Raw genomic sequence first — 25,675 nt, 5'->3', positions numbered from 1 at the left:
GGTAAGTGTGCACTGTCTTCAGCAAGAATCCTGTTAGCTCAGTTTAGCCCAAATTGTCTTACACTTCATGTTACTGTCTAGTAATTTTCCATCCACTGACCACCGACAGGCTCCTTAGCTATAAAATACAACTTGTCCATGCTGTATTTGGAACTGAGCCCTGTTCTATATGAGATCTCTTTTCCCCTATTGCAATAATCCTGAAAAAACCCTGTTTTTTTCCTGCTTTAACTGTTGTGTATCGCTGGTTTATCTTTGACAGTTATGGTGCTGCAACTTGCTTGGGATCAGATTCATCATTAGAACTCCAGATGCCTCACCCAGGATCCTAAGCATGCACCTTTCAAGACTTTTGTCCTCACTTCTGACTGATTGATTGAGGATCCTTTGGCGAGTCTGACTCCAAAACCATTGTATGACACAAATGTCTCTTGAATCTGGTATTGGCTGATTTTAATTCCTAAAATGTTGATTATACTCTAGAATATAGGTTAGAGTCCCAAACAGAGAGAGGCTAGATTAGAGTGCTAGGGTTCTCAGTTTTTAAGAGGCTGGGTTAGAGTCCCAGGCAAGCAGAAGCTGGGTTAGAATCCCAAGATTTTCTGTTCATAATTATAAAGGTACCATTAGTTAAGAAAATGGGAGCTTCTCAGTGGACTGAAAACTTCCTTCTTGAACACCTACTGACTATATGCTCTACCAACTCTTGCTTCTTCCTTCTTTTCAGTATGATTTTTCTAAGGATAATTTAGAACTTCAGTGGCCTCTTGGGAGACTGAAAATCTTCCCAAACTGGCTCTTTAATCCTCTTCCCTGGCATCACAGCTGCTCCTGCTTCCTCCTTTACTGCTTTGGATCTTCCCTTCAGTTCCCTTGAATCCTTTTATATGTTTCCCTTCAAATCCTTACCTCTTCCGTCCCTCTGTCTACCGTGCCAGAATTTTCCCTTTCCAATTCAGTCCCTTAGCTTCCTACAGTCACTTGAGCTTTATGCCCCTTACCCTCCATTGAGGGCTTTCAAGAGAGTAAGGGACTCCCGAAGGCAATCACCTCAAGCTGAAAAGAGAAGTAAAAACTATTTGGAAAAAGAATTGGATGTTTTGACCACTCAGATGGGTTTTGGAGACATCAAGACAGCTTCTTGATATATCCTGAGTTACTGGCTTAGAATTTAGTCTGCAGCCTCCATCAGATTACATGCCAGGGCAAAAGAAAATGTTAACAGTCTCCACCATAGATATTGGTAAACAGGTAACCTTAACTTGTCCCATTTCCCAGAACAGTCCACATGAAAATGTAAGTGGAGATAAATCAGTGAGATTGTATCACTATGTTTGATTGTTTAATGGCCAAATTTTAGAATGAAAGCTATAAAATCTCTGCTTGCATCTGTCTGTATGTTTTTGTATGTGTGTACATATACATGCCTGTATGTTATGTACATATGACATTTTCTACACCTGGGTGATATTACCAAATTAATTTATAAAATCTCTTAAAAGCATTCTATTCAAATTGACTTGGAGATAAATGAGCACATTTATAAATTAAGCATTTCTAAACTCTTTTTTTTCCCAGTAACTTTATTGAGGTCATAATGGTTTATAACATTGTGTAAACTCTTGGAAATATAGAAATGTATTTATTATTTTAAGTTTACAATACCTGGGATAAACTTTACTAAATAAAGCTGGGTTTTAAAGTTGTTGGTAAATAAAAACAGGCATTTCTTCTAAGTTGTCAGCATTAAATTTAATGCGGACATATAAATTTTTTCTAATCTAGGTTTAGTAGACAAACAACCTTATGTTATCTCTGTAGAAGTTTAAGATTACAAAACTATAAATTCAACCTAAGAACAAAAATATATAATAAGAATGAATTGCTTACTTCATGAGAAACACAGTAGTGGTAGAGAATCTTTATATGGTGGGGTTACTGAATCATTCATTCCTCAAGGGTCTAGGTCATTACTACTGATTGGTTGAGGTGATGTAATTTTCTGTTAACTTTAATCACAGGGAATGGTAATACTAAAAGAAACCCTAAGGGATATCCTGTGTTCCAGACATACTCTCCCTTACCTCAATTGTAGAGTAGTTGTACAATTCCCCTTTGGTAGTGATATAGATCCTTTGCTTCACCAAATGTTAAGCTCATGAACTTTCTCCAAGGGCCATCTGTGCGCTTCCTTCTAAAATTCTTAGCAAGAATCCTGATAAATCAGTTTAACAAAGGTATCTCATCCTCCATGTCTGATTACCCTCAATATTTAATTAAGTTTCTCATTTTCTACCATCCACCAGGTGATGTCTGGTAAGCGTGGCCTGTCTTCAGCAATGACGTTTAGCCAAAATTCCCTTATATTTCGTGTTTATGGCTAGTAATTTTCCATCCACTGAGCCCCTCAGGCTTCTTGCCTCTAAATTTTGACTAGCACATGCTGTCTTCAGAATTGATCCTGGTTCAGTAAGGAAGATTCTTTTACCATATTAAAATAGTCCTGAATTAATCTGCTTTTACCACTTTAACTATTTTTCATCTATGAATTTTCTCTTACAATAGTCAGAAACAATCACCCTAGCCAGCACCCAAATGTCCTTCCTAGTATGTTGATTCACAGGCATGAGGAGCCTAATGTGGCCAGGTAGACATCTTAACTTCCATTCAGGGGAATCATTGTTTTCTGTTATGGTAGAAACATTTCTTCCTCTGGAACAAGAACTCTAGGTCATCAGAACCTAAAGTCAAAGAAATAGGAAGAAAAAATGATCCCACTCCCATTCCCATCCCTTGATTCCTGGACCCATGAATCCTGGATATAACATAAAAGCACCATATATTAGATGCTGATTCAGAGCGTATATAGCCTCCAGGAGAACCTTATTACAGCCCTGCAACACCTTGCCACCTAGCTGGCTCTGTAATTGAGTCTTATGGGCCCATCTACCATTCTGTGGAGCTAATTTCTTCAGAATGATGAGGAACATGCTAACATAGTGAATTACATGTGCATAGGCCCTTGATCTGAAACAATGCTGTATGGTATTGTTTGACAGTGGATAAGGCATTCTGTAGGTAAATAGATAGTTGTTTTGTTGACACATTGCCTGCTGGGAAGGCAAATTGGTATCCAGAGGCAAAATGTATTGCAGCAAGGAGAAAACACTGCTGCTTCCATGATGGAAGCAATCTGGTGTAATCAACCCGCCCCCAGGTAGATGGCTGAACACTTAGTGCCATATCAGGAACTTAGTGTTGCTGTCTGCTGCTGGTTGATTGGGATCTCAGCTTTGGTGAGTGGAAGTCAGTGTTGTTGGGCCCATGCATAACCTCCATCCCTGCCACCATGGTCATTTAGTTCATGAGCTCTTTGGGCAATGACAGGGGTGGCTTGGAAAAGATGCTGACTGGTATCCTCTGACATCTCATCCTATCCAATTGGTTTTTCACTTCTTCTTCTGCTGAGTAACCTTTTGTGGCCATTCACCTGGGACAAATATCTTCATGTTATTTTGCCCAAGGAGAGAGATCTTTCCACATACTTTTCCCCCAAATTTCATTTTCAACAATTTTATGATCATGTTTCTTTCAAGTCTCTGACCAACAAATCATACCAATGGCCACAGCCCATGTATTGGTATATAATCACTTATATGACCATTTCAAACAATTAGTGATGATAACCTTCTTAGGTTATAAGTGTGTAGATATATGCTACTAACACAAGTATTACAGAAATTGTATGAATTTCCTAAAAATCTGTCAATATCTACGTTGTCTGGTTATTATGTTAAAATATTGTATGCCACAGTAATACCTATGTTTTTATTCAATGTATTATCTTCAGAACTTTAACAATGGCCATGTTAAGTCATTTATCATTCATAGACAAATACTGTTTTGCTTTGATTCTCTTCTGAAAGTGTTTACAATCAGCAGCAGACAGGAATGCTCCGTGATGGCCTCACTTGAATAACTTTGAGACAATCCTTCAGGAATTAGTTAGAATTTCCAGAGGGAATCAGAAGCTGATGAGTTACTAAAGCTGCTAAACCCAGATCAAGTAGAGCAAGGGTTAGCTCTAAGGGGCTATATGAACTGATGTGGATGATAATGATTTTTTATAATTTTTGGTTTGAAACATTCTTGTTTATTTTTTCTAAATTTAAGGAAAACTTATTCTCATATAGCTAGTAACTTCTAGCAATTTAGTAAAGTATACTTTTGTGAACAAAGATGCAACAATTGCTTTTTCTCCCAATCTGGTTCTTCCAGAATTCAAAAACTCTTAGTGAATATTCTCATATTTTGGCACTACAGTTATTTGCATAAGTTCATAAGAATCTCTTCTTCTTGTAACAGAACACAATTAGAAACATTGGGTATATTACCAAGGCTTTTATTGGGAATGTTATATTAGACAATGATGTGGATGGAATCAGATGACCAGACAGCTTTAAGGAGCTAAGGGTGATTTTAAGGAGCCAATTCTCCTGGAAAACCGGCCCACATCTGGCTTATAGGATTGACTGCCTTACAGGTAAGTGAGGAAGGTTACCTCCTGGCATGCCAGGAACGTCAGGACCTTATAAGGTCTTTGAGAAGAGAAAAATTCACACAAATCTATAGATTTTGCAGTAAAAACTCTGGAGGCAAGTTCTTGACTTCCTAGCCTTGAGCAGCTTTGAAAGGTCCAATATGAGATTCCTTTTGAAAAGTTCTAGCAAAGCAAACTCAGAGACCTATGTGGTCAATGTCTATTCTTGCTACAGCAATGTAAGTAATAAGACCAGTTTTGTGAGACTATGCATATTTTGCAAACAAATTAATCTTACTTTGATTATCTCTGATAGAAATGACGGAGGCTTTAGAGAGAAAAAAATCATGTTTCAATGGAAAATTATAATGGACTCTTTTTAGTCCCACCTTGAACATTTTGCCAGTCCTTGACAAATCCTCAATTATTCCAGTTTCTTCCGAGGTCTCCAAATTACCGTTTCCAATTTTTCTCTCTTCTGACTTGGAATTATTGGATTTTAAAATGGCCCTTTTCCCAAACCCCTGTAAGCTGATATAAAGGTCAAGGAAATCACTACACCAGATCATGTATGAGAAACCTCATGTCTTTTGTTGAATGGGAAACTCAGAAAGTTAATCTGAGCTCCTGATGTCATCACCACATTCATTGAAACTACAAACCAGGAAATCCATTAGACAGGCACTGCTGTTGTCATTCCTCTACTTAAAATGCTGTAAGCACAACATCTTGAAATCTTGACTGACTGCCCTCTGGAATAAGAAACTGGGTTTTTAACATTAATCTTTGTCTTTCTTTTAATTTCATAGAAACTCCCCTTCATTAAACACTGATGGCTGGCATAATCCAGCAAATATGCTCTACCCCCTGGTCTCAACAGATGATTCAGCAGGTCTTTAATGAATAAAAGGTAACTAAACAAAAAATGGAATTGTATTTTTTAACTTAATTTTAATTATATTTAAGATAAGAATGTTTCCTCTTATCTTGAACAACATGGGGGACTGTCAAAGATCCATGCTGACCAAACTTTATTCAGGCTCCTGAACCTTCTGCTAGGCCTACCCGTGCACTTCATTGTAAAGCCTTTAGCAAGAACCCTACTAAGTCAGTTTATGAGAGTCCCTCATTCTCCATATCTGATCACTCTAATTAGGTTTATCATCCTCCGCCATTCACCAGATAACGTCTGACCATAATGGCCTGTCTTCAGCAAAATTCCTTTTAGATGAATTTAGCCAGAATACCTGTTACCCTTGATGTTTCCCCTTAGTACTATCACATTCACTGACCCCAACCAGGCAACTTTGTTATAAATTGCCGTGTGCCCATGCTGTATTTGGAACTGAGAGAAATTCTGTACTAAATTCTCTTTTCCCTAATTAAAATAGTCTCAAATAAATAAGTTTTTCAGCCTCAACTACTTTCTAGCTGGTTTTTCTTTGACACTAGTTAGAAGAAATCATAACAGGCAGCACAATGACTCCACTCTTTGCCTGTTGATCCACAGATGTGAGGAACTCAGTACGGCCAAGTGGCAGTCTTAATTTCCTCTGGAACTAAGACCTCTAGGTCATCAGGAGATAAAGTCTAGGGAAGAGGAAGCCATATCAGGAACTCAGTGTTGCTGCTATCTGCTGGCAGATTGGGCGTTTGGCCTTGGTGAGTAGAAGTCAATGTTGTTGAGCCCATGTATAATATATAACACACAGACACCAGTGGATATATATATGAGGATATATGCATGTGTGTGTATATATATGTGTATATAGGATATACATATGTATACATAGAAGGTAGATAAATAGATATATAGATATATAGCTAAATATAGGAGATTTATTACAGGAATTGTATTGAGGACAAAAGACCCACCTTATGCCATCTGCTAACTGGAGAACCAGGAAAGCCAGTAGTATAATTCAATCTGAGTCCAAAGGTCTGAGAACCAGGAAAGACCATGTGTAACTCCTAGTCCCACGCCAAAGGCCTGAAAATGAGGGGCCCTTGGTGTAAGTCTCAGAGTTCAAAGGCCCGAGATCAGGATCTCTGATGTCAAGGACAGGAAAAGATGGACAACCAAGCTCGAGGAAAGGAGAAGGAATTTTCCCTTCCTTTGCTTTTTTGTTCCATGGTGGCCCTTTATTTCAAGTGGATGATGCTCTCCCACATTGCTAAGGGTGGATCTCTTTACTCAGTTTACTGAATTAAAGATTAATCCCTTCCAGATAATCCTCACAGACACACTCCGACATAATGTTTGGCCAGCTATCTGGACTTCTCTTAATCCTGTCAAGTAGACACACAAAATTAACCATCAAAAGTCCACCCCTTGTCAACTTTATACCTATACTCATCCCTTTCAACCATACTTCATCTTCAACTAAAGACAATGACAAGGTCCTAATTCTGCCTAACATGATAAAATGGTCCTGCATACTACCAAAAACACACTAACCAATTCCCAGAAGAGAAGGTAAATTCCTTGAGGGATAATGTAAAATTAGAAATACTTAAATACTATTATATAAAGTCAGCACATCTCAATTGAACAGTTAAGGAAATAAGAGTGGATAGGATAAAAGGCTGTTTTATATATACATACACACATGTGTGTATATACACACATACAAACACAAAAGTATTCATAACAAAATAAGGAGAAAATATTTATGACAATTATACTCCTTTCTATAAACTATGGTCACATGATTGTATGTGGTATTTATAACTATATTCTACTACTAACCATTCTGTATTCCTTTGGCTCAGCAAGCACCTCAGGGGTTCTTGGTTCTTTACTTGGTGTGGTGACTTAAACCTTCATTTCTGAAGGATCTGGCCATTACCAGTGTTGCTTGTATCGAGTTGTTATAGTTTCCCGTTGATGTTAATCACAGAGTATGTTTATACTAAGACACCCTAAGGAAAACTCTGTATTCCAAACATACACTTAAATACCTTGGATTTTGAGTAGTTGTCCAATTTCTCTTTGGTTGTGACAGAGATTCTTTGATTCACCAAACATTAGTCAATATCCTGAACCTTCTCCTAGGAACATCTGTGCATGTGCCTGTAAAGTCCTTAGCATGTACCCACTTAGTTAGTTTAACAAGGGTCTCTCATCCTTCATGTCTGATCACCCTCAATATTTAGTCAGGATTCTCATCCTTCACCACCCACCAGGTGATGTCTGATCAGCTGGCCTGTCTTCAGCAAGAATCCTGTTTGTCAGTTTAGCTAGAATACCTCTTACTCTTGATGTTTCCTTTTAGCAATTTTCCATCCACTCAAATTCACCAGGCTCTCTGGCTGTAAATTACCAGTTGCCCACATTGTGTTCAGAATTAAACTTGTTTCCATACTGAGATATATTTTCCCCTGTTGTTGTAGTATTGAATAAAATCTGGTTTTACCCCTTTCAAACTCTGGTTTTTCTTTGACAGTTATAATGCCCCAACTCAGATAGATCAGATTCAATATTGGACCCCCAGACCCCACACCTAGGACCCTAAGTGTGCACCTTGAAGACTCTGTCTTCACTCCTTAATGATTGATTGGGGATCTTTTGGTAAATTTGACTCCTAAACTGTTGGTCCAGACAAACGTCCCTTGAAGCTGGTAGGACTTGATTTTGATTAATAGGAATTTGAGTATCCTCTAGAAGCTGGGTTACAGTCCCAGACAAAGAGAAGCTACTGGAGTGCTAGGTTTCTCAACTATAAAGGCACAATTAGTTAAGGACATCGGAGATAGTCCGTGGACTGAAAATCCCCTTCTTGAACCCCTGCTGACTATATATTCTGCCACCTTTTCTTTTTTTTCTTGTTGGCATGATTTTACTAAGAATCATTTGGAATTTCAAAGTACTCTTTGAGAAACATGAGATGCCAAAGGGCTCCTCTAAAACCTCTCCCTTCACATCACCTCTGCTCCTCCTACCTCCGCTTACTGCTTTGGATCTTCCCTCTAGTTCCCTTGAATACTTTGGTATGTCCCCCTTCAAACCCTTAAATCCTCCATCTCTGTCAACCCTGCCAGCCTTTCTCCTTCTCACTGAAACCCCTTAGCTCCCTACTGTCACTTGAACTTTAGAGCCCCTGGCCTCCATTGAGGTCTCACAAGGGACTATGAGATCCAAAAAGCAACAATCATAGCCTCCATCAGATTACCTGTCAGGGCGAAAGAAAAGATTAACAGTCTCCTCCACAAATATTGCTAAATAGGTGTCTTTAACTTGTCCCATTTGCCAGAAACACAATTTAGATGAAAATATAAAGTGAAGATAAACCTGTGAGATTGTATTACTATGTTTTATTGAATCAGGACTAAAATTTTAGAATGAAAGCTTTAATATCTCTGTTTGCAGCTGTCTCTAAATATGTATGTTTCGTTATGTATATATGTACGTATGTTATTAATATGTGACAGTTCCTACCTGCAGATGATAAAGTCTCCTTTACATTGGATATCTTTGGTAAATAAAGCTAATTTTTAAAATTGTTAACAAAATAAAAACAGGCATGTTTTCCTCATAGTTGTCAGTGTTGAATATAACCTAATAGCTTTTTCTACTTAGATTTTGTACTCAAACACTCTTCTGCTGTCTCTACTAGGTGTTTAAGATTATAAAACTATAAACCCAACCTAAGAAATAAAGGTACATTAAACATGAGTTGCTTAACTAGAAGGATGTGCAGCTATGATGTACAGCTATCTACTGTGGCTTTGGGGGAAAAAATAAATTAAAAAAAATGAGTTGCTTAATGTATGTCAAGTACAGGACTAAATTTAAAAGAAAATAGAAGGAAGAGTCATATGTTTAACATTTTATGTTCTTGGCTTCTAAGATTTTTTTGATACTTGCCTAATTTTCAACAAGTAAAAATAGCTTAGGATGATTCCTAGATTTGAAATTATCATGACTAATTCACATGTAATTGTTAAGAACAAGTGAATTAAATAGATGCCAGTGGCATAAAAATTTAGAACTAAACTTTTCAACAATGATTATGTTTAATATATCCTTGAAAATGGTTCCACAGAACTTTTTGTTGACTTTAAACATTGAAGCTATACTAAATAAAGTTAAATAATGGTAATTCATTGAATATTTATATATTTTCCTAATAAGATAAACTATTGAAACATTAATAACTGAAAAAGCATATGCCTCTAGAAAATTGTTAAATTATATATTCATCAATTTGCTACAGAATGATAGTATGTGCCAGTTAACAATTTCTTACATCCTAGTTTTCTCTGTAAAACACTGACACTATTGATTAAAAATTCTGATCAATATATGTAAATGAACCTACTAGGCTAGTAAGTGTAAAGAAAAATAACTTCTAATATGGGGAATGTAAGGATAAAGAAAAAATCCTATGTATGCAAGGAAAGTAAGACTTGTTTTTGATAAAGAAATATATGAAAGATGTATTTGTGTAAAGAGAAGACGACAATAATTCTGTCCTAATGTGGAAGGATTGCTTATTCCTGAATGAAAAAGAGGGAAAGGTAAGACAAATATTGAATAGATATTAAATTTAAAAAGTTATAGAAGGTTTGTGGGGGAAAAGTAATCTTGGAAAATGAATGTTACCTTGTGTGGTCAAAGCTCACAAAAACTGGATAAATTTGTTTACAAGAAAGACAAAAGCAGAAGAAAGTTCTCCGCTTACTAAAACAACAAAGTTTTCTTAGATTATTAGTTTGCCATTAAGAAATTGTAGAAAAGTTTTTTTCTTTGCTGTTTAAGTATTCTGCCTGAAATGCCAAGATTGTGTGTCTTAAAATAATTTTCTGTGCTTCCTGTTGTCTTTATCAGGTCTTTGCTTACTTAAGATAAGTGAGTCTTTTTCAATATTAAAAGAGCTAGATGTTTTACAACTATGTAACTTTCTATATTTGCCTTTGAAGTCTTTTGAATGTCACTTTGGTTAAATGAATAAGTATTATTCTACAGTGATCTTATTTATTCAAATGTTCAAACATTTTTATATTTTTGACAACTTTCCAAAATCAAATTATAAATGTAGGTTTTTGACCTCAAACTAACATTGAGATTTTTCCAAAGGACCCCTGGAAAATCTCAAAGGATTTGTCTCTCCTTGTAAAAAGGAGATGCTAAATTCATTAGATTTATTTAGCATGTTGAATTACATTGGATGTATTATCAAATAAAATGTGATGATAAACCTTCATAGGTTATGTGAGTGGGAATATGTGTTACTAATATAGGTATTGCAGAAATAGTATGAAGTTCATAAAAATTTGTTGATACATTTGTTGTCCAGTTATTTTATTAAAATGTTAACATGGTGCATAAATAACTGATTTTCCTTATCAAATAAACTTTCATCAGACTTTAACCAAGGCCATTTTAAGTCATTTGCCATTCACACATAGTTATTGTTAGACTATGATTCTTGTCTGAAAGCGTTTACAATCAGCAAAGAGCATGAAAGATCTATGATCATATTACTTGAAACTTTGAGAATGTGCCTCTGGATTGAGTAAGAATTTTAAGAAGTAATGAAAAAACGGATGGATTCATAAAACTGCTAGCCCAAGATCAAGTAGAACAAGAATTAGATTCATGGGGCTGAGTAAACTGAGAAAGATAACTTCTTGGCAGGCTGAGGAAGCTCAGGATATTTAGGGGACAATGAGAACAGAGGAATTCACCTGAATTTATAAGTATTGCAGAAAAAATCTGCTGGCAAGCTCTTGGCTTGGCTCCCTAGCCTCAAAAGGCTTTGAAAAGTCCAATCTGAGATTCTTTATGTAAAGTCCCAACAAAGAAAACTCAAGAGAATTATGTGGCCTATCACTAATCTTGCTGCACTTATGTAAATAATCAGGTCAACTTTAATGGCACTAGACTTATTTTGCGAACAAATTAATCTGATTTGATTCTCTTTGATAGAAATGATGGAGACTAGAGAGAAAAATCATTTCAATGGAAAACTGTGGCATACCCTTGTGGTTTCCTCCCTATATGTGTTGCTAGTTTTTGACAAGTTCTGAATTATTCCAGATCCTGCAATATCTGGCTAAAACTTTCCAAATTAACATCTCTAATTTTTCTCCCTTCTGATATGGAATTACTGAAACTAAATCTACTCTGTTCCTGAAGGCTTACAGGTTGAAGCTAGATGACTTGATATAAACATCAAGGAAACAACCACAACAGGTCATGTGTGGTCAACCACCTTCTCAGTTGTTGTGTGGGCCGCTCAGAAAGTTCGCCAGAACACCTGATGCCATCACCACAGACATTCAAACTTCAAACCAAGAAAGAAATTGAATGCCACTGCTATCCCCACTCCACCCTCTAAAGATATTTTGAGCCCAATATCTAGAAATATTCTTCACCGACTGCCCTCTGGAATCAAAAACTGGGTTTTTTAAATTAATCTTTTGTTTTTATTTTACTTTCATAGAAACTCCCCCTTCTTAAATACCTGACAGCTAGCACCATCCAGCACATACCCTCTACTACCTGGTCTCAACAGATGATTCTGCTGGTCTTTTACAAACAAAGAATGACTGAAGAAGAAATGGACTTATATTATTCAAAGGAAAGAAGATTGTCTCTTATTTCCCTGAAGAAGCAGAGATACTGACAATGATTCTTTGTTTGACTAAACTAGTCAGTCTCCTGAACCTTCTTCTAGGCCCATCTGTGCATTTCTTGTAAATCCTTAGCAAGAACTATGCTAAGTCAGTTCGGCAAGAGTCACTCATTGTCCTTATATGATCACCCTTGATATCTAATTGGCTTTCTAATCCTTCACCATCCTCCAGGTGATGACTGATAAGCCTGGCCTGTCTTCACCAAGAATCCTTGTAGATTGATTTACCCAGATATCCCCTTATGCTTGATGTTTCCTGTTAGTAATTTTCCAAACAATGACCCCTACCAGGCTCCTTGGCTATAAATTCCCACTTGCCCATGCTGTATTTGAGGTCTATACTGAGGTCCCTTTTCTCCTATAACATTATTCCTGAATAAATCCATTTTTTCTGCTTTAACTACTATTCAGCTATGGGTTCTCTGACCTTAGAATCAGTCACTCCAGGTAGCACAGTAAATCCCTTCCTTGCCTGTTGATTCAGAGGCATGAGGAGCCCAATGTGGTGAGGTGGCAGTCTTAACTTCCAGTTCAGGGGAATCACTGTTTCATCTCCTGATGAAAGCATTCCTTCCTTCGGAACTAAGACCTATGTCAGCAGAGCATAAATTCACAGGAATAGGAAGCAAAAAATATTGCTAGTAGGCACTAGGAACAATAATGAGGTGCCCCTCCTATTTCCACCCCTGCTTCCTGAACTCATGAATCCTGGATATCAGAGAAACAGTACCATATATATCACGCTAATTCCAAGCATTTACAGCTTCTTGAAAAACCTTGCCATATCACTGCAACATATTACCCTCTAGCTGGCACTGTAATTGAGCCATCAGAAGGCCCTTCCACCGTTATATCAAGCCATCCGCTTCAGGATGTTGAGTAACATGGCATGATAGTGAATTCCATGAGCATGGGCCCAGTGTCATACAGGCTTTGCTCTGAAGTGAGTTCTTTAATCCAAGGCAATGCTGAGTGGAATGTCATGGCAGTGCATAAGGCATTCTTTAAGTTCATGGGTGGTAGGTTTGGCAGTATTATTGCATACAGGCAAGGTAAAATGTACCAAGCTTAAGTGTCTATTCCAGTAAGGACAGAACACATGCCCTTCCATGATATGAGGGGTCTATTGTTATCAACCTGCAACCAGGTGCCTGGCTGGTGCCACACCCTATCGATGGTGCCATATGGTGTAATCAGTGTTACTGTCAGTTGCTGGCAGATTTGGCACTCAGCCTTGGTGAGTAAAAGTCGATATTGCTAACCCATGAGGCTTCCATCCCTGCAACCATAGCCTCTTTGGTCCTGAGCCTGTTGGGCTATGACAGGGGCGGCTTGGGAATGAGGCTGATTAGTATCCACAGAATGTGTCATCCTATCCACTTGATTATTTAAATCTTCCTCTGCTCAGGTCAGCCTTTGGTGAACATTCACATGAGACACAAATATCTCCATGTGTTTTTGCACATTGAGAGAAGTTTATCCACGTACCTTTTCCAAAATTTTTTTGTCACTAATTTCCCAATCACGTTCCTTTCAAGTCCCTGACTATCAAGCCAAAGCATTGTCCACAGCCCATGAATGATATATAATCACATTTCTGGCCATTTCTCCTTCCAAACAAAGTGAACAACCAGGTGAACTGCCTGATATTCTGCCACTGAGGTGATTTATCTTCACCACTATCCTTCAGAAATGTCCCAGAGAGAAGCTTTAGGGCTACAGCTCTCCTCTTTTGGGTAGTGACTGCATATCATGCAAAACTATTATTAAACTAGGCTTGCACCTTTTCTTCCTTTGTCAAGTTATGTAAGAGAGTTTCACATTAGGCTATAAATGTAAGTAGGGAGTGAGAAGGCAGTGTCACAGGAGTAAGGTCCATGGGCTTTGGGCCACTTCTTCATCTAACTTACTTGTGCCTTCAGAGTGTGCCCTGGCCATATCACATATATACCACTTTTATTTCAACATGCAACATTTCAGAGCACTCCAGATATTATACCCTGCTTGGTTAGATAACACCCAGTTCATGATAAGCAGTGCTGGTCACATGGTAGCTTGGTGGCATGTGGTCAAGCATTTAGTTTCCAGTAGGCTCGGTAGCAGGCCAAGAGTTGTTTCTCAAAAGTAGATTAAGTATCTGCAGAAAATAGGAGAATTTTTCTCCAACATCCTAAAAGCCTGCCTTGTGCTTAACCTAGAGGGGCTGCCAAAAGACCCCCCAAAAAATCCATATTTTCCATTGAAACTTCTAGAACATTGGGTCTGCTGGAAATATGGCCCAAGTGGCAGAGCAGCTTGCATAGAAGGCTGGACTTGATGCAGAGCCTTCTCTTATTGTGAGTCCCACTGAAAACGAGCAGTTTTTTCAATGACTGGATAAATGGGCCAGAGTAACACACCCAAATGAGGAATATGTTGCCTCAGAAATCCAAAGAGGACCACTATGCACTGTTCCTCTTTCTTGGTTGTAGGAGGGACCAGATGCAAAATATTATCCTACACTATATTTGTGTGTGTGTGAGATGTTTTTCAGTTTTATTTATTTTTATTTTTTCCAGTGTTGTTGAGATATAACTGACGTATGTCATTGTGTAAGTTCAAGGTGTACAGCATAATGATTTGACTTACATATATTGTGAAATAATTACTGCAATAAGTTTAGTTAACATTCATCATCCTATATAGATACAAAGAAAAGAAAAAAAAATATTTCTCTTCGTGATGAGAATTCTTAGGATTTACTCTCTTCATAGCTTTCATATATATCATACGGCAATGTTAACTATGGTCATTCTATTGTTACATTATATACCTAGTACTTATTTATCTTATAACTAGAAGTTTATACCTTTTGACTACCTTCATATAATTCCCCCATCCACCATCCCCTGCCTCTGGTAACCACAAATCTGATCTCTTTTTCTATGATTTTGGTTTCTTTTTTTTTTAGATCTCACATTTAAGTGAGATTATACAGTATTTGTCTTTCTCTCTCTCTCTCGCTTATTTCACTTAATTCCCTCAAGGTCTATGCATGTTGTCACAAATGGTAGTATTTCCTTGTTGTTTTACGGCTGGATAATATTCATTGTGTGTATATATATATATATATATATATATATATATATATATATATATATATACCACCGCTTCTTTATCTATTTATCCATCGATTAGCACTTAGGATGTTTCCACAACTTGGTTATTGTAAATAATGCTGCTATGAACATGGAGGTGCAGATATCTCTTGAACATAGTGTTTTCATTTCCTTTGCATATATTCCCAGAAGTGGAATTGCTGGATCACATGGTAGTTCTATTTTTAATTTTTTGAAGATCCTCCATACTGTTTTCCACAGTGGCTTGTACCAATTGACATTTCCACTAACAATGCACAAGGGTTTTCTTTTCTCCATATACTTGCCAACACTTGTTATTTCTTGTCTTTTAGATGATAGCTATTCTAACAAGTGTGAGGTAATATCTCATTGTGGCTTCGATTTGCATTTTTGTAATGACTAATGATGTTGAACATCTTTTCATTAATCTGTTGGCCATTTGTATATCTTCTTTGGAAAAGTGTCTATTCAGATCCTTTTCCCCTTTTTTATTTGGATTATTATTATTATTATTTTTCTCTTGAGTTGTATGAATTCTTTATATATTTTGATAATTAACACCTTATCAGATATGTGGTTTGCAAATATTTTAACCATTTCATAGGTTGTCTCTTCACTCAACATTTTCTTTTTTCTTGCTGTTCAGAAACTTTTTAGTTTCATTAGCTCCCACTTGTTTATTTTTTATTTTATTGCTTGTGCTTTAGGTGTCGTATCCAAAAACATTATTGCCAAGACCCATATCAAAGAGATTTTTTTCCTATATATTCTTCTAGGAGTTTTGTTGTTTCAGGTCTTACATTTATGTCTTTAATCCATTTCAAGTTAATTTTTGTGAGTGGTGTAAGATAGATGTCTAGATTCATTTTTTTTACATGTCAATATCCAAATTTCTCAGCACCATTTATTGTCTTTTCTCCATTGAGTATTCTTGGCTCTCTTGTATTTGTTAACCATATATGCTTGGATGTATTTCTGGGCTTTCGATTCTATTCCATTGATCCATTTGTCTGTTTCTGTGATAGTACTGTACTGTTTTGGTTATTATAGTAATATAGTATGGCTTGATGTCAGGAAGTTTGAGGCATCCTGCTTTGTTCTTTTTCAGGATTGCTTTGTCTATTCAGGGTCTTTTGTGGTTCAACATAAATTTTAGAATTGTTTTTTCTACTCTGTAAAAAGTGCCATTGGAATATTGATAGAGATTGTACTGAATCTATCGATGACCTTTGGTAGTATTGCCATTTTAACAATATTAATTCTTTCAGTCTATGGACATAGGATGCCTTTCCATTTATTTCTATCTTCTTTGATTTCTTTCATTAATGTTTTGTAGCTTTCAGAGTAGAGATCTTTCACCTTCTTGGTTAAGTTTATTCTTAGGTAATTTATTATTTTTGGGGTTTTTTTTGTTTGTTTATTTCAGTAACATTGGTTTGTAACATTGTATAAGTTTCAGGTGTACATCATTATACTTCTATTTCTGCACAGATTACATCATGTTCACCATCCAAATACTAATTACAACCCATCACCACACACATGTGCCGAATTATCCTTTTCACCCTCCTCCCTCTCCCCCTCTGGTAACCACCAATCCAATCTCTGTCTCCATGTGTTTGATTGTTGTTGTTATTATCTACTACTTAATGAGGGAGAGTATACGGTATTTGACCTTCTCCCTCTGACTTATTTCACTTTGCATAATACCCTCAATGTCCATCCATGTTGTCACAAAGGATGGATTTCATTGTTTCTTATGGCTGAGTATTATTCCATTGTGTATATATACAACATCTTCTTTATCCATTCGTCCCTTGATGGGCACTTAGTTTGTTTACAAGTCTTGGCTATTGTGAATAATGCTGCAATGAACGCAGGGGTGCATGTATCTTTACGCATTGGTGTTTTCAAGTTCTTTGGATAAATACCCAGCAGTGGAATAGCTGGATCGTATGGTAGTTCTATCATTAATTTTTTGAGGAATCTCCATACTGTTTTCCGTAGTGGCTGCACCAGTTTGCACTCCCACCAGCAGTGTATGAGAGTTCCTTCTCTCCACATCCTCTCCAACACTTGTTGTTTCCTGTCTTGTTAATTATAGCCATTCTGACGGGCGTGAGGTGATATATCGTTGTAGTTTTGATTTGAATTTCCCTGATAGTTAATGATGTTGAACATGTTTTCATGTGCCTGTTGGCCATCTGTATATCTTCTTTGGAGAAATGTCTGTTCAGGTCTTTTGCCCATTTATTAATTGGGTTGGTAGTTTTTGTTGTTGAGATGCATGAGTTCTTTACATATTTTGGAGAATAACCCTTGATCAGATGTATGGTTTGCAAGTATCTTCTCCCAATTGTTAGGTTGTCTTTTCGTTTTGTTGATGGTTTCCTTTGCTGTGCAGAAGATTTTTAGTATGATTAAGTCCCATTTGTTTATTTTTTCTATTGTTTTTCTTGACCGGTCAGACATGGTGCTTGAAAATGTGTTGCTAAGACCGATGTCAAAGAGCATACTGCCTATGTTTTCTTCTAGAATTTTCATAGTTTCAGGTCTTACATTCAAGTCTTTAATCCATTTTGAGTTAATTTTTGTGTATGGTGTAAGGTAAGGTTCTACTTTCATCTTTTTGCATGTGGCTGTCAAGTTTTCCCAACGTCATTTGTTGAAGAGAAATTCTTTTCTCCATTGTATGTTCTTGGCTCCTTTGTCGAAGATTAGCTGTCCATAGATGTGTGGGTTTATTTCTGGGCTTTCGATTCTATTCCATTGATCTGTGTGTCTGTTTTTGTGCCAGTACCATGCTGTTTTGGTTACTATAGCTTTGTAATATATTTTGAAATCAGGGAGTGTGATACCTCCAGCTTTGTTCTTTTTTCTCAGGATTCCTTTAGCTATTCGGGGTCTTTTGTTGTTCCATATAAATTTTAGGACTCCTTGTTCTATTTCTGTGAAAATTGTTGTTGGAACTTTGATAAGGATTGCATTGAATCTATAGATTGCTTTAGGAAGTATGGACATCTTAACTATGTTAATTCTTCCAATCCAAGAGCACGGAATGTCTTTCCATTTCTTTGTGTCTTCTTCAATTTCTTTCACCAATATTTTATAGTTTTCGGTGTACAGATGCTTCACTTCTTTGGTTTAGTTTATTCCTAGGTATTTTATTCTTTTTGTTGCAATTGTAAATGGGATGGTATTCTTAATTACTCTTTCTGCTACTTCGTTGTTAAGTGTATAGAAATGCAACTGATTTTTGTATGTTGATTTTGTATCCTGCAACTTTAACGTATTCGTTTATTACTTCTAAAAGTTTTTTGGTGGATTCTTTAGGGTTTTCTATATATAAAATCATGTCATCTGCAAATAGTGACAGTTTCACTTCTTCCTTTCCAATTTGGATCCCTTTTATCTCTTTTTCTTGCCTAATGCTCTGGCTAGGACTTCCAATACTGTGTTAAATAAGAGTGGTAAGAGCGGGCATCCTTGTCTAGTTCCTCTTCTTAGAGGAGTAGCTTTCAGTTTTTCACCATTGAAGATGATATTAGCTGTGAGTTTCTCATATATGATCTTTAATATGTTGAGTTACTTTCCTTCTATACCATTTTATTCAGAGTTTTTATCATAAATGGATACTGTATCTTGTCAAATGCTTTCTCTGCATCTATTAAGATGATCATGTGATTTTTATTCATTTTATTAATGTGGTGTATGACGTTGATTGATTTGCGAATGTTGATCCATCCCTGCATACCTGGAATAAATCCCACTTCATCATGGTATATAATCTTTCTAATGTATTGCTGTATGCGATTTGCTAGTATTTTGTTGAGGATATTTGCATCGATGTTCATCAGTGATATTTACCTGTAATTTTCTTTTTTTCTGTTGGCCTTGCCTGGTTTTGGTATCAGGGTAATGTTGGCTTCGTAGAATGAGTTAGGGAGCTTACTGCTCTCTTCAATTTTTTGGAAGAGTTTGAGAAGAATAGGTATTAAGTCCTCTTTGAATGTTTGGTAGAGTTCACCAGGGAAGCCGTCTGGTCCTGGACTTTTATTTTTGGGGAGGTTTTTGATTACTGTTTCCATATCCCTCCTGGTGATTGGTCTATTCAAATTCTCTATTTCTTCTTGATCCAGTTTTGGACGGTTGTATGATTCTAAGAATTTATCCATTTCTTCCAGATTGTCGAATTGATTGGCATATAGCTTTTCATAGTATTCTCTTATAATCTTTTGTATTTCTGAGGTGTCTGTTGTAATTTCTCCTCTTTCATTTCTGATTTTACTTATTTGAATCTTCTCTGTTTTTTTCTGGTGAGTCTAGCTGAAGGTTTGTCAATTTTGTTTATCTTTTCAAAGAACCAGCTCCTGGTTTCATTAGTTTTTTCTATTGTTTTTTCAGTCTCTATTTCATTTATTTCTGCTCTGATTTTTATTATTTCCCTTCTTCTACTGATTTTGGGCTTTGTTTGTTCTTCTTTTTCCAGTTCCTTTAGGTGCATTTTTAGATTGTTTATTTGAGATTTTTCTTATTTGTTGAGATAGGCCTGTATTGCTATAAACTTCCCTCTTAGAACGGCTTTGGCTATATCCCATTAATTCTTGCATGTCGTATTTTCATTTTCATTTGTCTCCAGGTATTTTTTGATTTCTCCTTTCATTTCTTCATTGACCCAATCGTTGTTCAATAGCATTTTGTTTAATCTCCATGTGTTTGTGGCTTTTCTGATTTTCTTCCTATAGTTGATTTCTAGTTTCATATCATTGTGGTGAGAAAAGATGCTTGGTTTTATTTCAATCTTCTTAAATTTATGGAGACTTGTTTTGTGGCCTAATATGTGATCAGTCCTAGGGAATGTTCCATGTGCATTTGAAAAGAAGCTGTATTTCTCGGTGTTTGGGTGGAATGCTCTGTGTATATCTACTAGTTCCATCTGTTCTAGTGTGTCATTTAACGCCAATGTTTCTTTATTGATCTTCTATCTGGATGATCTATCTGTTGGTGTAAGTGGAGTGTTAAAGTCCCCTACTATTGTTGTGTTACCATCTATTTCTGTTTTTATGTCTGTTAATAATTGCTTTATATATTTAGGTGCTCCTATTGGGTGCGTAGATATTTACAAGTGTTATATCCTCTTGTTGGATTGTTCCCTTGATCATTATGTAATGCCCTTCTTTGTCTCTTTTTACAGATTTTGTTGTTTTTGTTTTTTTTTAATTTTTTATTTATTGCAGTAACATTGGTTTATAACATTGTATAAATTTCAGGTGTACATCATTATACTTCTATTTCTGCATAGATTACATCATGTTCACCACCCAAATACTAATTACAACCCATCACCACTCACAAGTGCCGAATTATCCCTTTCACCCTCCCCCTTCCCCGCATCCCCTCTGGTAACCACCAATCCAATGTCTGTCTCTATGTGTTTGTTTATTGTTGTTATTACACATGAAAAGATGTTCCAAATCATTAACTATCAGGGAAATGCAAATCAAAACTACAGTGAGATATCACCTCATGTCCGTCAGAATGGCTATAATTAACAGTTTTTGTTTTAAAGTCTATTTGTCTGATATGAATATTGCTACCCCAGCTTTCTTTTCATTGCTATTTGTTTGGAGTATCTTTTTCCATCCCTTCACCTTCAGTTTGTTAGTGTCTTTAGGTCTGAAGTGTGTCTCTTGTATGCAACATATATATGGGTCTTGATCTTTTATCCAATCAGCCACCGTATGCCTTTTAATTGGAGCATTTAGTCCATTGACGTTTAAAGTAGCTATTGAAAAGTAGGTACTTACTGCCATTTTTTAACTTTTTTTCTCAGTGTTTTAGTAGTCCTTCTCTGTTCCTTTCTCCTTCAATACAGAATTGATGTTCTCTTTAGTTTGACCTCTGTCTGAAAGCTCTACTCTTTAACTCCCCTCCTCCCTCATTTTATATTTTTGCTATCATATCTAACCTTTTTTGTGCAATTGTATCCATTACCCTCTTATCATGGAAGTAGATAATTTTTCCTATTTGTGTTCTTCTTTTTTCCCCTTAAATCAGTCCCTTTAACATTTCTTGTAGCACTGGTTTCTTGATGACAAACTCCTTTAATTTTGGCTCGTCTGGGAAGCTTTTGATGTCTCCTTCCATTTTGAATGATAAACTTGCCAGGTAGAGTATTCTTGGCTGTAAGTTTTTTCCGTTTAGCACTTTAAATATATCATGCCACTCTCTTCTAGCCTGTAAGGTTTCTGCTGAGAAGTCAGCTGATAGACTTATAGGGTTTCCTTTGTATGTAACTTGTCTTTCTCTTGCGGCTTTTAGGATTCTCTCTTTATCTTTAATTCTGGACATTTTGATTATGATGTGTCTTGGTGTGGGCCTCTTTGGGTTTATCTTGTTTGGTGCTCTCTGTGATTCCTGTACCTGAATGTCTGTTTCTTTCCTTAGGTTAGGGAAGTTTTCATCTATTATTTCTTGAAATAGATTCTCTGCCCCCTTGCCTCGCTCTTCTCCTTCCGGGACACCTATAACACGGATGTGAGTATGCTTGATGTTGTCCCGGAGGTCCCTTAGACTCTCCTCACTCTTTTTAATTCTTTTCTCTTTTACCTGTTCAGCTTGGGTAATTTCTTCTAGTCTTTCATCCAGTTCACAGGTCCTTTCTTCTGTATCCTCTACTCTCTTTTTGAGTCCCTCTAGTGAATTTTTCATTTCCAGTATTGTATTCTTCATTTCTGATTGGTTCTTTTTTATATCTTCCATTTCTTTGTTGACTTTCTCACTGAGTTCATCCATTCTTCTCCCAAGATCAGTGAGCATCCTTAACACTCTTTGTTTGAACTCTCTGTCACGGTGGTTGCTCATTTCTGTTTCCCTTAGTTCCTTTTGTGGGATTTTGTCCTGTTCCCTTACTTGGATTGTATTCTTTTGTCTCCTCATTTTGTCTCTTTCCCTGTGCTTGTTTCTATGTATTAGGTAGGTCAGCTACGTCTCCTGTTCTCAGAGAGGTGACCTTATATAAGTGATGTTTAGGAGGCCTGGCAGTGTGCTTCCCTCAGTTCTCACTGTTCCAGGGGTGACCCCTATGTGGGCTATGTGTGCCCTTCTGTTGTGGCCTTTTTGCTCTCCCTGTAGGCACTCAGGGGGGCCGAGTTATGCTCCTGGCCAGCAGTTGTAATGCTCAGCTGCTTGTAGTTGTTGTGGGCCCTTCAGTCTCTTTATTGTGTGTGGGGATCCCCAGCACAGTTGGCTGCAGGTTCTAATACCACTTTTGTGTTTCAGTGTTTCTTTTAAGTGAGTAGGCCCCCAGCGTGGCAGGTTGTTAGGCTCAGGGGCTTACAAATGCTATAAGCCTCCAGCCTTTAGGTCTCTTGTCAGTCCTCTGAGGATTGCAGCTGGGTGGGGCTGGCCTCAGGCACGGGATCACCCAATTGTTTCTGGCTTTGGAAGGTGGGGCAAACCCCACACAGTCCTGCCCCATGTGCGTGCCCCCACCTCCTGAAGTAAACCCAGTCTCTCCATGGCGAGAGCCCCACACACTTCCAGTCACCAATCTACACAGGCCCACAAGTTGCCTGAGGGCTTGTTGTTGGGTGGGGCCAGTCCCTAGGGTGGTCTGCCTGCCCTGGCTGAGCTGGATTAAATAGGTGCTCTAGTGGGTGGGGCATACCTGGGCTAGCAGGCCCCAGGGAGAACTCCAATGGTGTCTGTCTCAGCACGCCCACACCAGGCCACAAGGATGGCCGCCGCCAATGTCCCAGTCCCTAGAGAGGTCTCACCTCTCACTGCAATGCACTCAGAGCCTATCAGGTGAGTCTCTTTTCACTAAAGCACTGTGCACCTTTCTTTCTTGTGATTTTACGTTGCTTTCTGAAAGAGGTGAGTTTGCGCGTGGGCCCTTTAAGAGCCGGTTTTAATTTCTTTGTGAACCAGTTTTTCTGGGAGTACTCCCCAATGTTTTAGTAGCAGGCAAAGTCAGATATTTTGCCACTCATCCCGATTGTGCTGGGTCCACAAAATGCCCACAGCAGGAGCGCTCCCCGGCTCAGGGCCCCGCTCCTCCAGGAAGGGCTGCATACCTTTGGGCTGCTCCTGGGCAGCCGTGCAGCTTACGGCTTGTGAAGGTCGCGTTTTTTCTCTCCAGAAGGGAGTTTCTGCCTCTTCTACCTCTATTAGGATTGTCCTTTGTTCCAGGAGTTCCTGTTATCCAGTTTTCAGTTCTGTCAAAGGGGTAATTTTTCCACTAGTAGTTGTAAATTGGCTGTGTCTGCGGGAGGAGGTGAGTTCAGATTCTTCTTACGCCACCATCTTGACTTCTCCTTGGTGTTTTATTGTTTTTGATGCTGTCATAATTGTGATTGTTTTCTTTATTTCTTTTTCAGATGATCATTGTTAGTGTATAGACACTCTACTAACTTTTGTATGTTAATTTTGTATCCTGCCACTTTACTGAATTTGTTGCTTAGATCTAAAAGTTTTTTGGTGGAATCTTTAGGTTTAAAATATATATAAAATTCTATCATCTTCAAGTAGAGACAATTTTACTTCTTTCTTTCCAATTCTGATACCTTTTACTTCTTTGTCTTTCCTGACTGTTTTAGATAAAACTTCCAGCACAGGCATACCTCAGATATATTGCAGCTTCAGTTCCAGACCACTGCAATAAATCTAACATCACGATAAAGTGAGTCATGTGACTTTTTTGGTTTCTTAGTGCACATAAAGATTATGTTTACACTATACTGTAGTCCTTTAAGTGTGCAGTAGCATTATGTATAAAAACAATGTAAATAATTTAAAAATACTTTATTGTTAAAAATTTGTACTATCATCTGAGCCTTCAGGAAGTTATAGTATTTTTTCTTGTGGAGTGCCTTGCTTCGATGTTGATAGCTGCTGACTGATCAGGGTAGAGCTTGCTGAAGGTTAGAGTGACTGTGGCAATTTCTTAAAATAAGGTGACAATGAAGTTTGCCACATTGATTGACTCTTCCTTTCATGATTGATTTTTCTGTAGCATGTGATGCTGTTGGATAGCATTTTACCCATAGTAGCATTTCTTTCAAAATTGAAGTCAATCCTCTCAAACCCTGCCACTTCTTTATCAATTAAGTTTATGTAATATTCTAAATCCCTTGTTGTCATTTCAACAATCTCTGCAGCATCTTCACCAGGAGTAGATTCCATCTCAAGAAACCATTTTCTTTCCTCATCCATAAGAAGCAACTCCTCATCCTTTAAGGTTTTATCATGAGATTGCAATGATTTAGTCTCGTCTTCAGGCTCCACTTCCAATTGCAGTTCTCTTGCTATTTCCACCCCATCTGCAGTTACTTCCTCCACTGAAGTTTTGAACCCTTCAGAGTCATCCATGAGGGCTGGAATCAACTTCTTCCAAACTCCTGTTAATGTTGATATTTTGACCTCTTCCCATGAATCACAAATGTTCTTAATGGTATCTAGAATGGTGAATCCTTTCCTGAAAGTTTTTAATTTACTTTGCCCGGATCCATCAGAGGAATAATTATCTATGGCAGTTATGGCTTTATCAAATGTATTTCTTAAATAAGACGAAAGTTAAAATCACTCTTTGATCCATGGGCTACAGAATGGATGTTCTGTTAGCAGGCATAAAAACAACATTAATCTTGTTGTACATTTTCATCAGAGATCTTGGGTGAACAGGTCCATTGTTAATGAGCAGTAATATTTTGAAAGAAATCTTTTTTTTCTGAGCAATAGTCCTCAACACTGGGCTTAAAATATTCAGTGAGCCATGTTGTAAACAGATGTGCTGTCATCCAGGCTTTCTTGTTCCATTTATAGAACTTAGGCAGAGGAGATTTGGCATAAGAAGGGCCTTAGAATTTTCAGAATGATAAATGAACATCGGCTTCAACTTAAAACCACCAGCTGCATTAGCCCCTAACAAGAGTGTTAGCCTTTCCTTGGAAGCTTTGAAGCCAGGCGTTGACTTCTCCTCTCCGGCTATGAAAGTCTCATATTCTTTCAATATAATGCTGTTTTGTCTACATTGAAAATCTGTTGTTTAGTGTAGCCACTTAGTGTAGCTAAGATTAATTATCTTAGCTAGGTCTTCTAGATAATTTGCTGCAGCTTCCACATCAGCACTTGCTCCTTCACCTTGCACTTTTATATTACGGAGAGAGTTTCTTTCCTTAAAACTGTGAGCCAACCTCTGCTAGCTTTAAACTTTTCCTCTACAGCTTCCTCACCTCTCTCAGCCTTCAGAGAATTAAAGAGAGTTAGGCCTTTGCTCTGAATTAGGCTTTGGCTTTAGGGAATGCTGTGGCTGGTTTCATCTTCTGTCCAGAACACTCAGATTTTCTCTATATCAGCAATAATGCTGTTCTGCT

General features: G+C 37.4%; 1 long non-coding RNA gene across 1 annotated transcript; it reads left to right on the top strand.

The window, feature by feature from the left end:
- The first annotated feature begins 4,365 nt into the window (after nucleotides 1–4,365).
- Nucleotides 4,366–12,010, top strand: LOC131406362 (uncharacterized). Its single transcript, XR_009220116.1, has 3 exons — nucleotides 4,366–4,543; nucleotides 5,350–5,450; nucleotides 11,682–12,010. It is a non-coding gene; the product is annotated as an uncharacterized LOC131406362 (long non-coding RNA).
- The last annotated feature ends 13,665 nt before the right edge of the window (nucleotides 12,011–25,675 follow it).

The sequence above is a fragment of the Diceros bicornis genome, chromosome 5 (assembly GCF_020826845.1).
Source record: "Diceros bicornis minor isolate mBicDic1 chromosome 5, mDicBic1.mat.cur, whole genome shotgun sequence".
Taxonomy (NCBI): domain Eukaryota; kingdom Metazoa; phylum Chordata; class Mammalia; order Perissodactyla; family Rhinocerotidae; genus Diceros; species Diceros bicornis.
Note: the sequence above shows the minus strand (reverse complement) of the source record. Positions and strands in the feature narration are given on the sequence as shown.